At 40.3% G+C, this 13777-nt stretch overlaps 1 long non-coding RNA gene across 1 annotated transcript; it reads right to left on the bottom strand.

The window, feature by feature from the left end:
• Positions 1-50: 50 nt before the first annotated feature.
• On the bottom strand, positions 51-13000 carry LOC124266694. Its single transcript, XR_006895819.1, has 3 exons — positions 12991-13000; positions 3757-3763; positions 51-216 (listed from the first exon to the last, which is right to left on the bottom strand). It is a non-coding gene; the product is annotated as an uncharacterized LOC124266694 (long non-coding RNA).
• Positions 13001-13777: the final 777 nt, after the last annotated feature.

The following is a 13777-nucleotide window of genomic DNA, read 5'->3' as shown; positions in this document are numbered from 1 at the left end:
AGTGCGGTGTAAAACTCAACTCAACTGTTATCATTCATAATATTTCCCTGTAACTTAGGTAGTGTGTTTAACAAAAACTGAATTTTTGGACTATATTTATAAAACATGTTGCTCGCTATTGCCCTTTGAACAGCTCTTTTGATGTTGTAAAAATATCTACTGTTAATATTCAAATTATATATCTCTTGTAACTCTAGTCTAGTTCTTAACTGTCCACTTTCATCAAGCAAATATCTAACATATACAATGCCAGCTTTTACCCATTTATTCATTATACACAGACTTCTTATTTAAAATGACTAATGTATTATTCCAAATTATTTGATTAAATATATCTTCATCAATGTTAACAGTATAAGTTTCACTATACTGATATCAAAGTTTCTATGAAGCATTTCATTATAGATTTGAAATATGCTCTGGAAATATATAAATATTCAAAGGTAAAGTTTATGTATTTAGAAGCACTCATGTTAGATTTTCAATAAAATTATAATTGGTAAATATTTGAGTTTTAAATTGGGACTTAAAATACTCTATATAAAGTCTCACTATACCAATATCAAAGTTTCTATGAAGCTTTTCATTATAGATTTGTAATATGCTCTTGAATTATATGTAGGTAAAGTTTGTGTATGTAGAAGCACTCATGATAGATTAACAATAGAAAATATAATTGATAAAGGTTTAAGGCTATAAACCAGTAGTCCCTGCGAGGGCTGAATAAAAACTGTTTGTTCCATTGAAAAGAAAACAAGAAAAAGGAAAAACAGTCTCTCATAGCTTATCACGGAATCTACAGACATAAACGCGCCGATTACACTTAGATTACAAACTAAAACAATAACGTGATAATAAATTAAGCTTGAGTATCTCTTGAGAAGGAGGTTTGACGAGGATACCACGAGGATAGAAAACACATTCCATATACACACGAGAACATGTATACAGATTCTTCTTTTTGTACTCCTGAATCGAGCTGTTATTCATTAATCCGTTTTCAGTAAAATGTGCGTAGCTGACGACATACAAGATTGCAAGCTTAGGATGACTGACAAAAGATCAGCTTCGATTTACTTTTAAGAAAAGCGTGTTAGAGTGTCAGTGTCACCTGTAGCGCTGATATAAATATTTTAGGCACACCATCCACAGATTTGATTTGTTCTGTGACGCAATATTCTCGGCAAGACTGATTGTCTATATGTTGTTAAAATAGGGCTGTTATCGATACATTTGCCTCTACGCTTTACGTAGACTAACGCTTAGTGTCTGAATATACATAAATTTGATAGTAACAAATAAACCCATTTAAATTAAAAAGGAGCCCCAATGAGATGGGGAATTCTAGACTTGCTTCATTAAGAGCTTTGGCATTGCAGGGAATGCAAGGCAATAGGGAAAATAATGTGGCTCAGGGACTGTGTTCACCTCATGATTTATCTCTCAACTCACGGGTGCTCTTTTTCAATATTAATGGAACTATTTGTTTTCATCAAAATTATACACATTCAGAGACTAAGCATTAGTCTAGGGCGTAAAGCAACTTTTACTCACTCACTTACTCTGTGTTTAAGTATGGGATCGAGTTACGATCAACAGCTCGCTCACCAACTGTCGCCTAGACTAACATTTAGTCCAGATATATAGTTATCTACTTCAACAATATAAGTACAATATGATCCAAATGGATCCACGATCAATGTTTCATTTTGTTAGCTTAAATATGGAAACGCCAAGTTATTATCGACTTCACAAAGTTGAATTGCCGCTTGACAACGGTACAAGAATCTGTATGGAAACGTCGCACTCACGAAATGAATAAGTTGTTATCCATCAAGTTCGTTCAGCATTGTATGGGAGACAGTTCAAGTTGAATGCTACTACTCCAGATAACACTCGCTCTGTCGTGTGAGGTCACTTCAGCTACAATCACGCTTTATCGTCGCAGGCTTAGATTTCCACAGGTCTCTATGGTAATAATTAATAGTTTCATAGAGTAATTCTAAAAATAATAAGTGACATACCGGCGTCCTTATCTAGGCTTGCTTCTTTTAAGGATAGAAGCACTATACATGAAAGGGCGAAGCATTAAGGACAGCCTTGGAGCTAGGCTATCCCAGGCTGTACAGCTGTATTTCATGTGCTGTTACAGATTCTGTGTGTCTCATATATACCCAGGTTGTATCGCAATTACATTTCCAAAGGATCACATGAAAAGATATTTTGAGGTATTGGACTTTTAAAAATAATTTCTACAAAACTGAACCAGAATGAAAGGAGGCACCACTGACCCACGTGGTTATCGGTTGACACGTGTGCGTACTGCTGCTTGGACACGCAGATGTGTTGAATTTGGACTCGTGCGTAACATCAGGGACGCCACTGCATGAGCAAGATGATCTTCAAATTTTCCAAATACTGCGGCCATTTTCAAATCACTCGGTGTCCTATACTAGTGCTCAACCACAACAGCACAGAGGTCTCTTTTACAGACTTAATGGCACATTAAACAATCAAGCTTCACCGTTCCCTTAGCTCCAGCAACAGTCACAACAAAGTTAATAGGCGTGGTGGTTCATTAAAACAATATGATTTCTTCACATATTTTTATGCGTTGCTTATTTCAGAGACCATGTGTAATTCCACCTCCTCAACATCAGTTTGTATTGTTCTCTGAGATCATGAAAAATACTGCATGAAAATGAACTACATGTTGGTATAATTTTCTCAGCCGAGACACGAACTCAGAATCCAGGAAAGGCCGTGCCAGTGATTTCATATATTATATACCTTACGTGTATACAAAACTTTAACGAACATGTTCACCTTGTTGTTGCATAAGCATGGCATGGTCTTATTTATTACCAAAAGCCCTAAATAAAGCAAGTCTAGATTTTCCTCAGGTTGGGGATCTCTAATATCACAGATATTCTTTTCGATTCAAATGGAGCTATTTGTTTCTATATGAAATAAATATTTGCAAAGACTAAGCCTATGTATAGTGGACGTGATGATGATTTTTATCAAGGGCGTACTTACCATTATGAAAAAAACGCCCGGGCTTACACATGATTTTTACTAAAGAGAACCATAGCATGATAGTTGGGCAAGCCCTCAATACTATCTAAATATAAAACGTTACAACCTATCGGTCTGACGAAAAAATTGGCTTGCTATGCGCCTTCTATATTGGTGACCACCAGGCCTTCGTGTCTTTACGAAGATTAAAGGTTGAAAATAAAAGGTTTTTTAGATGGCCCCCGACTCGAAATGCGCCCGACTCGACATCATGTATTGTACTGTGAAGCATTTCGAATCGGGGGTCATCTTACATTTTTCATATATATTTTCATATATTTCATACATCTTTAATCCTCGCAAAGACACGAGGGCCTGTGCCCTCTGCCTCCCCAGAACAAAATGGGTTACACCGAAATAGTTTCCAAATTTTGCTAGCCTGTCGGGCTAGCTATGCCTGAAAGTTAATAGCCCACAAAATAATTCACTAGCCCACGATATCTGAATGTAGAAACTTGCAAAAGATTACAAAAATAGATGAGGAATAAGATATTGTCGGTATGACACGGGTTTCATCATTAAGCTGCTATATAATATGATGAACATTTAAAAGTGTATTATAATAACTTAACAAGTCGGAGAGAGTGAAATATTTACAAAATGACCCCATGAAAATTCACCAGCCATAGCAGGTCTGGTGTGGATTTTATTAGCCGCAGGAGCTAGCGGAACAGTCACTATTTCGCTCAGGGACTGTGAGACACTGCTGACCTGTGGTAGCCATTACCTCACCGAGAGAGAAACATGGTTAGTTATGGGGAGAATCGAAAAGAATTATGGATTGGTTTTCGAAGTGCGCACTATCTGTTAGTCAGTTAGCTGTCGGATAAAGTTTTAATCTTTGACATTGAAATTAGTGTTACAGAATATATATCCTCTATATACATGTACATGTAAGGCCCGTGAAGATCCGGGCTAGAATTGATCTTCAGTAACCCATGCTTGTCGTTAGAGGTGACTGACGCGATCGGGTTGTGAGGCTCGCTTACTTGGTTGACACATGCCATCGTATACCAATTGCGTTGATCGATGCTCATGCTGTTGATAACTGGATTCTCTGGTCAAGACGATTATTTACAGATCGCCGCTATATAGCTGGAATATTGCTGAGTGCGGCGTAAAACTAAACGCACTCACTCACTCACTATATACGTGCAAGCATTATTCACTTGGAAGGAGACGACAGAAAGCTGTAGTCAATGATAAGTACATGGTTATAATGCGATTATACTTCCTTAAAATGGGCAAGTTTAGTCAGTTATTGCGACAACTTGTTCGTAGTATTTACATAATCTGGGACTTGAGATTTAAACTAATGATCGCTTCCTTAGAGACTGGTATATAATATCTGTGCAAGCCTAACGACTGGCCTAGGCGTCCAAGTTCAGTGTTGTCGTCTGTGGGTTTTGTGAGTATGTGACTTTACAACCTGCGCACCCTCCAATGGACGAGTCTATGAGTTCCACAACCCACCAATGCAGGAAGCTTGAGAGAAAATTCCAATATATATTTGGAGAGACGTTTACGATGAGAATACAAAGTTTATATTCTGACACTGACATGCAGATGCAATAACGTAATTTGAGCTGTGACCACAGACGCGTACTCGATGCATGAAGTGGCCACGATAGGACCTCACTCCCCCAGTAGACATTGATTGCAAAACAGGTGTTCGTGTCTTCTTCACATCAGTGTGAATGCCTGGCTTTTGGAATAGATGACTGTCTTGTGTAGACTAACGCTTCGACTCTGAATATGTATAATTTTGATAGTAACAAACAAATCCATCTATATTGATAAGGAGCCCCAGGGAGACCAGAGATGGTTGAACCCGAGGAAATCTAGCTTGGCTTCATTTAGGGCTTTAGCATTGCAGGGGAAAATGATGTGGTTCAGGGACGGTGATACAGTCTAGCAACTTGCTGGCTTGTCCAGATGGAGTTCTGTGAGTTTTTTGAAGATTTTGTTTTAAGCTTCAGCTTTTAATCCTAATATAATTTTACTTAAACATATGGGCATTAATACTAAAGCAAACATTTAGTGCAACAATATATGCTTTTTGTTAAAAATTTTTTCAATCGAATGAATCATAATTATGTTGTTATGACTTTTTAGGAACAATTTCTCTCTTTTTAGTTTAGTAACCAGACAACAGTAGACGGTCCTAAACTAACAAATTTGACATCGTAAATAGTTTCACCAGGCATTTCTTTAAACAAGGACCTTTGTGGTTGAATAATTAATGAATTTCCTGGTTTCGAAACTAGCAATTTGGTCATAATTGAGAAGGGATTGTTTCTAAATGATATCAATGATATACAAATGTGGTCGGCTATAGGGTGTGTTACAGATTGGTGTATGCGGACTGGACCTCTTCTTGAATGTAAGGTGTTATGTTGTTACCGTGGCAATGCAGTCTATCATCAATATCTAATACTGTGGACTTTAGTCACTGATTGACTAACAACTAGTCTCTGAAATGAACATATTTTACAGTTAATAATTGAAAAAAATAACGTATAATGAAAAGGAGCCCTGAGACTTTCTTCATTTTCAGAAACTGGGGACATCTAGACTTGCCACATATTCTAGACTTGCATGGGCTTTATTGGATATATTTGTATCAGGGGCCGTATGAAAGACTGCGTGACTGATACCAGGATTTAAATGACTATATAGATTTACAACATTCCTGTCCCGATTCATTTCTGAGTGTAAAATACATGCCATGTCGTGTGGGTGTGACTCTATGTATACTGAAGTAATGGTGAATTATTAGGCCTACATCACGCGGTGATCAAAATGGACCGAGTTATTATCGTCAGTGACAGATTCAGCACTCTGTATAACGTTTTCTTTGATAGCAGTGGTAAGTTTCGAATTCACGACTATTAAAAAGAGATGAGAGGTTGGCTGGCTGTAGTGTAATGCCGCAATCAGCAGTATTCCAGCCTTTTGGCGGCAGTCTGTAATAAATCGAGTCTGGACCAGACAATTCAGTGATCATCAGCATGTATACGATGACAAGTGTCAGCCAAGTCCGCGAGCCTGGCCACCCGATCCTGTTTGTAGCCTCTTACGACAAGCATGGGTTACTGAAGACCAATTCTAGCCCGGATCTTTACGGGTAAGATGAGAGGTGGTGCTTTGACTTTAGATATCTATCAAAATTTGACATGCCACAACATGTAGATGGTTCTCAATCGTCTTTCTTCTTCTGATTGATAAAAATATGATACCAGTTACGTGAAATGTGGACTACAGATAACTGGTATCACATTTTTAAATTTGTACAAAATTTATTAAAAACAAACAACAAACCCGACAAAACAAAACAAAAAATATACTGTCCGCTTAGTAAAATGGTACTCTTAACCTTTACATGTAATAATAATGTTAATTTGGCCTAATTTCAAGAAGTGTTTCAACATTTCAACATATAAACGTTTTTCTGACACGCACACGTTTGGAGTGAGCGGGAATGTTTCACACACAGCTGACACGATAGGAAGCCTCAGGAGTGTGGTGATGTTCGCGCAGATAGTTTCCCGTCTGTTGATTTTTCAGTAAAAAAAATTAACGTGCAATTAGTCTTTAAAACGTGTCAACTTTCTCAAAAATCAAACATAAAGTAAGCATATTGTGATGACAGGTAACCAAGGACGGATCCAGGATTTTGGAGAAGGGGGTTGCACATAAATGATGAAGTCCAAAAGATAGGGGGAAATGTTCCTCTGGGAAACTTTTGTCGGGGGACAAGCCGCTCAGAAGCGGTGGGGTTGGGGGATGCGCACCCCCGCTGTGGATCCGCCCCTGGGTAACGATGCCTGAACCACAGGGACGTGTCACGCTTAGAAACAGCATTAGAAAGACATATAGGTATATAGACACAACCCTAGTACTATATAAAAGGATCCTTTTATATAGTACTAAGGTAGGGTCTGTATACCTATATGTCTTTCTAACGCTGTTTCTAAGCGTGACACGCCCCTGTGGCCTGAACGAGGCTTGAGCCTTTGGTTCCAATTAAGCGCTTCCTCTGTGACGGTGTGTGGAACCTGCAGAACACGCGGTTGTAGAGGTTTCATCAGATCTAGCCAGTAGGTGAGGTGATCGATCTAAAAAATATCATATAGGTTAAAAACTCACGAAACGGTTTGATACGTCTGTGAAAATATTCATTCGATGTTGAGGAGCAAACGTGGGGTTTCCCTAATCTATTAATAGTTTTGACCTTCTGCACACTACTGTATTCGGCGGGAAATCAAAATCTTGCGACTCATTGCCAGCAGCGAACAAGGTAATAACAAATGCTGAAATGTCTAAATGATACTTTTTGTTTGCTCTCATGGTATGGAGTGATTTAATGACATATTTACAGTTTTGTCACAGACGGTCTGATGAGCGGAACGACTGCTTGTGACAAGTTGTGTTCGAGCTGCTCACCAGTCCACAGGGTCGTGTCACGCTTAGAAACAGCGTTAGAAAGACATATATGATATAGGTATACAGACCCTACCCTAGTACTATATAAAAGGATCCTTTTATATAGTACTAGGGTTGTGTCAATATACCTATATGTCTTTCTAATGCTGTTTCTAAGCGTGACACGTCCCTGTGCACCAGTCATTGTACGGACACGAGTGTTGCGACCAGAACTGGGATACGAGGCTGCGACTTCTCGCAGCGGGGCAACCCTTTTTATTTGACAGAACGTTCTTCTGATATGCTTTTATGATGTGCCTTTAAATTTCCAATGTCAATGTGCACGTGTGTATTTTATGTATAGGATAAAACACGACTCCGAGGTTTTGGTGGAGATTGTAAAACCTCAGGGGAAGGAAATCCCGAGTGCGCGTTAGCGCCCGAGGGATTTCCTGACACTGAGGTTTTACAATCTCCACCAAAACCGAGGAGGAGTAAGTTTTATCTTACTTATAAAACGTCTAAGACAACACTTAATTTCAATTTGTGCATGTACTGAGTAGAACAACATTCATGGAACAGTCCGCAAATGATGGAACAGCCGGTGTCAACTGGGATGCGACTGGCAGCCAACACCTTGCCCCGCACGCGCAATCCGTGTCTTGCACGCGCTACCCGTGTCCTGCGTGCGCTGCCCGCAGTACCTGTCGTGTGAGAAACACATGGTTCATACTGAGAAACCATCTCATTCCTCACAGCGATCCTTCGTAGCGTAATGGATAAAACCGCCAAGCTAGAGAGCGACGGGTTGTGGGTTCGAAACCAGTTATCGCCAAAAAATATTGGAAGTTTTCAATAATTAGAAATTTTACGATCAGTCATCAGGGTATGAGGTTTTACAACGACCATTGTAAAACTTCGTACCTCGTATGAGGTATTACAACGGTCATTGTAAAACCTCCTGCGAGGTATTACAATGATCATTGTAAAACCTCCTGCAATCGTAAAACCTCTACCGAGGTTATTCCATAATGCGAAGCAACTGCAAGAACAATAGACAACATTGGCCATAGGTTTATAATGATGCATAAAGCATTTATGTAATGAATAACTTGCTGTAGGCGTTGTCCTATACCGCAGACTTTCAACAGTGCTCGCTGGATCGTCTGGCCGGGAGTCGTGTTTTCACAGAGTGGAGCGGTAATGCAAGAATTTTCATATTGCGATATATTGCAAGATGTTGTTTTTTTTAAACAAAGTGGGTAAAATGTGTGAAGCTCATTTCTGGTGTCCCCGCCGTGATATTGCTTGAATATTGCTAAAAGCGGCGTAAAACCAAACTCATTCACTCAATTTTTAAACAAAAACTACTTATCATCGATATAATTGAGTTAATGCTTGATTTTTAAAGCAAAACCACTACAAAATCAGTATGGTTGATTAACCATAATAAAAACTTTTAATCATGACGAAATAAAAATGTAAATAATATTTGGCACAAATTAAACTAGGAATAGAACAATTTAACATCAACACAGTGGTTATTTGATTGAACTAGTTCCTCCACTCTCAAAAAAAGCCTTGAGATTTTAGACAGCACCTTGACCTGGTCAGGACATATCAGAGATGACTGGTCATATTTCAGTAAATATGTATAACATTCAGATCCAAAACATTGCGAAACACTTGATAAAAAATTCAAACCGAACTTAACAATCCAATTTAATGTAATTTTCACCACGATCATTCCCATAAAACGATTACCACAATTGCCACAATCATCAAGATTTCCGAGTGTACGAAGTTTTCCTAATGCATGGCAAAATACCGGTTTTCTATCAGCGTATCGCAATACGTATCGTTTTCATGAGTGAACCGGTAAATACCTGTAAACCGGTTTTATTGTGCAGCCCTAGTAAACAACAGGTGCTCCCGGTCACTCGCGCAGAAACACATACATTGAAAAGAAACATTTGTTTTCATTTGATCTTCTCAGTAAAACACATATAACTTGTGTTCGCATTTGAGAAAAAAACAACAGCAGCACATATCAATAAAGGTGTTCTAAAATCCCATTAATAATTCTTGGGAAAGTTGGCTACAAAAGAATATATTCTTATGTTACAGGCAACAGTAACTCACAACATGGAGGATGTAGATGGTTGTCACAGTTGGCGGGGAAGTATGGTGACAGTCTCCCTGAGTCCGAGTAGAGGATGGTGACAGTCTCACTGTGTCTGGGGACAGAATGGTTACAGTCTCCCTGTGTCTGCAAACAGGATGGTTACAGTCTTACTGTGTCTGGAGGTAGAGGATGGTGACAGTCTCCCTGTGTCTGGGGACAGGATGGTTACAGTCTTACTGTGTCTGGAGGTAGAGGATGGTGACAGTCTCCCTGTGTCTGGGGTAGGATGGTGACAGTCTCCCCTGAGTCTGGGAGAGAGGACGGAGACAGTCTCCTGTGTCTGGGGGGAGAGGATGGTGACAGTCTCCCTGTGTATGGAGGTAGAAGATGGTGATGGTCCCCTGTGTCTGGGGGGAGAGGATGGTGACAGTCTCCCCTGTGTCTGGGGGAGAGGATGGTGACAGTCTCCCTGTGTCTGGGGAGAGAGGATGGTGACAGTCTCCTGAGTCTCTGGGGACAGGATGGTGACAGTCTCCCCTGTGTCTCTCCCTGAGTCTCAGAGGATGGTGACAGTCTCCTGTGTCTGGGGAGAGGATGGTGACAGTCTCCTGTGTCTAAGGAGAGGATGGTGACAGTCTCCCTGAGTCTCAGTAGAGGATGGTGACAGTCTCCCTGTGTCTGGGGAGAGGGGATGGCGACAGTCTCCCTGTGTCTGGGGAGAGGATGGTGACAGTCTCCCTGTGTCTGGGGAGAGGATGGTGACAGTCTAACTGTGTCTGGGGGAAAGGATGGTGACAGTCTCACTGTGTCTGGGGGGAGAGGATGGCGACAGTCTCCCTGTGTCTGGGGGGAAGGATGGTGACAGTCTCACTGTGTCTGGGGACAGGATGGTGACAGTCTCCCTGTTCCTGGAACTTGAAGAGAGGAAGGTGACAGTCTACCTGTTCCTGGAACTGGAAGAGAGGAAGGTGACAGTCTACCTGTTCCTGGAACTGGAAGAGAGAATGGTGACAGTCTCCCTGTGTCTCTGGGGAGAGGATGATGACAGTCTCCCTGTTCCTGGAACTTGAAGAGAGGATGGTGACAGTCTACCTGTTCCTGGAACTGGAAGAGAGAATGGTGACAGTCTCCCTGAGTCTCAAGAGAGGATGGTGACAGTGTCCCTGTGTATGGGGAGAGGATGGTGACAGTCTCTCGTTCCTGGAACTTGAAGAGAGGAAGGTGACAGTCTACCTGTTCCTGGAACTTGAAGAGAGGGAGGTGACAGTCTACCTGTTCCTGGAACTGGAAGAGAGAATGGTGACAGTCTCCCTGAGTCTCAGTAGAGGATGGTGACAGTGTCCCTGTGTATGGGGAGAGGATGGTGACAGTCTCCCGTTCCTGGAACTTGAAGAGAGGAAGGTGACAGTCTACCTGTTCCTGGAACTGGAAGAGAGAATGGTGACAGTCTCCCTGTGTCTCTGGGGAGAGGATGATGACAGTCTCCCTGCGTCTCTGGGGAGAGGATGGTGACAGTCTCCCTGTTCCTGGAACTTGAAGAGAGGAAAGTGACAGTCTCCCTGTGTCTCTGGGGAGAGGGTGGTGACAGGCTCCCTGTTCCTGGAACTGGAAGAGAGGATGGTGACAGTGTCCTTTTGTCTCTGAGGAGAGGATGGTGACATTCTCTGTGTCTGGGGAGAGTGAGGTGTGGGAAGATCACTGACAGGTAGGGCTGAGTGAACAATCTGTTTATCAGCCTTAATAAGGCAGTTTGTTCATTTTTGTCATGTGTTTTTTAATAATCTAAAAGAAGGCAGCACAATGATCCCAACCAACACTGTAACTAATTGAATTGAAATGTTTGTCATTTACTCAATAGTTATGACAGGGAAAAGAATCTGGCTTCTGTATATTTGGACAGGATACGACCATGTGTAGCAGGTTCAAATCAGCCCTATAAAATTCTTTCTGGTGTGGCTTCATCTGAGGCGCAGGTCACTCTGTGTGATGTGGGCCGCAACACTCTCTCCAGGATTCAGTCACCTGGTCCAGGTCCCACTCTGGAATCATCTCTGACGGGACTGAATTGTGCCTCCTTCTCTAGCCTCCCAAGGCCTGCATTAATTGTACACCTGGCTTCTCAAGAGGAAATGAACTTATTGACACATCTTTCATCACAAATAGAGTTGATAAATATCTTTGGTTTTGCAAGTATGATGAATAACAAAGGGCACATCATTACCTGATGTTCAGATTTCTCAGGTATTTTAAGTTAAAGAAATTCAAACAGACCTTTGTACTGTACCATCCAAAATGAGAAGCATTATGTACAAGGTGTGGAAGCTTTTGGTGCTTTTGTGTTCATACACTACAGCGACTTGTGGTGTTGTAATGAATTGGTAATGAATTCTCATTTAAAATATGTTCAGTGAGTTGTCAGTTTACATTTAGCATGGAGGTTGAAAATTATTGCTAGTTTCATGTAGCCCAAACCTGTATTAAATCTTCATTGCAAATGAGGTGACCATATTCTTATGATTTGATATGTGTAGTGTCTACCAATTGTCTGAACTTACATCTAACCTTACTGCCATACACACGCTGGAATTTCAAATGAATACACTAAGAAAAATTTTGATAGAAAGAACCTGTAGGAAATGAGGTGTTTTATATTTGTTAGCTGCTTTCCCTGTATGCTGGTTAGTCAGAAGTACTGAATGACCAGTTGGTTGCTGAAGGACTGTGAACGTTATATTTGTTGGAACTGAACATGGTGCAAGCACCACTGTAGGACCAACATGCTGCTAAGCATTCAGTTTTGAAATGTGTTTCAGTGTATTTGACCACATTACTATAGTAGTTTAACATACAGCATTTGTTCTTGTCAGTCAAAAACCCCAAAGAAAATGAAACCTGGAAAAGCCAACCTCTGGCAACTCCTTTGATTGCATCATGATCACCGGATTGTGTGACCCCTCTTTGAACATGGCTGACATATTGTCAATGTCATCTTGTGCCCATTTCTGCTGAGCTCGGGCTCATACTAGTGACTAAGTCGCAGATTGTAGTATGTTTTTTGCCATATTATATTTTTAAGTTATGATTTTTTTACTTTCTAAAACCCAGTTTTTCTGGGGTTATTGCCTTTTCTACTGAGACTAGAACAAGGGCCATTGACGTGTATCTTAACTGGAAGCCTCCCAACTAGGGTATTTCTACAAACTGCACAGAATTTAGTATTTGAGAAAGATGCAGAATCTTGTAGTGTTCTATTTAACTCACCATGACAGAGTTGTTCCTATGTCCAGTACCTTACAATCTCATTTCCAGTGTAACTCAACACATTCTACAGGTGCTCTCTCAGGAGGAAGTTTATGTTTTACATTAAATATACCAGAGCAAAAGTAACAGTTTTTATGACAGGTCATTTCCATGAACATAATGCCTTTTTGTGTTCAGAATTATTTGAAATATTGTATGAAGATACACTGGAGTAATATTTGAACAGGGTTCCAGATAATTTTTCAACATCAGGAGTACGTACTTTCTTATTTTTCAATATTGGAGTACTGGAAAACCTTAAGAGTACATTTAGAGTACTGAATGGAATTTAATGGCATATCAGTAATCTTGTGTTTCGTTTCATATTTGCACCACAACATTGCTACTCTTGTGTAAACAGGTAAATGATCAATAAAACAATACTTTTTCAGATAAATATGTCTGTAAATGACTGTTATATTGGCACCTTTGTACTGTCATAGTGATACCTTTGTTCTGCCATAGTGATACCTTTGTACTGTCATAGTGATACCTTTGTACTGCCATAGTGATACCTTTGTACTGCTATAGTAGCACCTTTGTACTGTCATAGTGGCACCTTTATGCTGTCATAGTGATACATATAGTGATACCTTTGTACTGCTATAGTGGTATCTTTGTACTGTCATAGTGATACCTTTGTACCATTGTACCTTTGTCATAGTGGCACCTTTACTGTACCTTGTACCGTCATAGTGATACCTTTACCGTTATAGTACCTGTCATAGTGATACCTTTGTACCTGTCATAGTGATACCTTTGTACTGTTATAGTGGTATCTTTGTACCTTTGTACTGTCATAGTGGCACCTTTGTACCGTCATAGTGGTATACCATTACCTTTGTACTG

The sequence above is a fragment of the Haliotis rubra genome, unplaced genomic scaffold, assembly GCF_003918875.1.
Source record: "Haliotis rubra isolate DU_JTF1 unplaced genomic scaffold, ASM391887v1 Scf1271, whole genome shotgun sequence".
In the NCBI taxonomy this organism is placed as follows: Eukaryota; Metazoa; Mollusca; class Gastropoda; order Lepetellida; family Haliotidae; genus Haliotis; species Haliotis rubra.
This window is presented reverse-complemented; position numbering and strand designations above follow the sequence as displayed.